The sequence below is a fragment of the Papilio polytes genome, unplaced genomic scaffold, assembly GCF_000836215.1.
Source record: "Papilio polytes unplaced genomic scaffold, Ppol_1.0 DF824002.1, whole genome shotgun sequence".
Lineage (NCBI taxonomy): Eukaryota > Metazoa > Arthropoda > Insecta > Lepidoptera > Papilionidae > Papilio > Papilio polytes.
This window is the reverse complement of record NW_013525202.1, coordinates 45,580-46,814: the sequence shown is the minus strand read 5'-3', so window position 1 is coordinate 46,814 and position 1,235 is coordinate 45,580. Positions and strand designations below refer to the sequence as shown.

The window sequence follows — 1,235 nt, the reverse complement described above, 5'->3', positions numbered from 1 at the left end:
TGTCTCATTTGCCTCATCTCCTACATCAGTCTGAAGGACAATTTGATTTTAAAATCTTGGTAGAAACCTTGTTTACGATATACGAAGATATCAGAGGAAGTTTTAGACTAGCCCCTGTGTAAAAAGTAAGGAGTAAAAGATTTTGGTATGTTGTAAAGAGGGATGAATCGTATGTAACAAAGAGAAGGTTAGTTATGAGTGTGGAAGGGTACATCGGTAGAGGTAGACTTAGTAAAAGATGGATGGATTGCGTGAAAAGTGACATGATCGAGAAGGGAGTGATGACAGAGATGACGTATGGTAGAGTTATTTGGAGGACAAAAACCTGTTGCGTTACAAGAGTAGAATAAGCAGGAAGATGATGATGTTTATAGTAGAAGGCTTGTTTATTAAATGTCTTATAACCTGCTCCGTGAGCACCTTCTCCTTGGGCAGGGTAAAAGCTAGCAGCGCTTCAACGACAGCTGCGTTGCCGAGAGTGCAGGCGACGTACAGCGCGGTCTGTCCGCTGGCGTCGCGCGCGTTCACGTCGAACGAGAAGCGATACCGCCACTGGCCTGACGCGTCACTGCACAGGGGCCAGATACGGAGCCTTGAGGTATGCCGCATATTTATGCCTCTAATTAACATTGTATTAGAAATCTCTATTAAATAAATGATTTATAACGATATATGAAGTAAGTAAAACAATACAGTTGAGTTAGTTTTGTTATATCAATAATTTCTACCATTGTTATAAAGAAACAAGTTATACAGAAACACAACATAAAGAAAGGCATACCTTTGTAGTTTATTATTCAATAGGAAAGTAAACATCCTTGATATTTTTAACAATAGATGTAATTGTTATCCATATAAGGAAGGAATTGATAAATATTATGGAACCTTGAAATCTATGAAGAATATGTTTATAATGAAACTCTCCTGTGCCTATTTGTGTATAACATATCGCTTATGTAAGAAAGGTAGTGCTAATAAAATGTAATTGTATAAGTTGTCACTAGATGGCGATGTACCACAAAAAATCACAGCATCATTTTGCCTCGCGATTTTAATGCGTTTTGTTGCCGGGCCATTTGAAACATAGTACACACATAAGTCATAAGGATGTCTCTATTATCGTAACGGGCATGAAAGAGATAGCAGTATATGTCTCACGTGTATGTGTTGAGCATCGTTTCAGGGTACGGATACTCCAGCAGCAGGGTAACAAGCGCCGCATGTCCACCAATACA

At 38.9% G+C, this 1,235-nt stretch overlaps 1 long non-coding RNA gene across 1 annotated transcript; it reads right to left on the bottom strand.

The window, feature by feature from the left end:
• LOC106101263 lies at positions 1-1,235 on the bottom strand. Its single transcript, XR_001225496.1, has 3 exons — positions 1,159-1,235; positions 406-568; positions 1-30 (listed from the first exon to the last, which is right to left on the bottom strand). It is a non-coding gene; the product is annotated as an uncharacterized LOC106101263 (long non-coding RNA).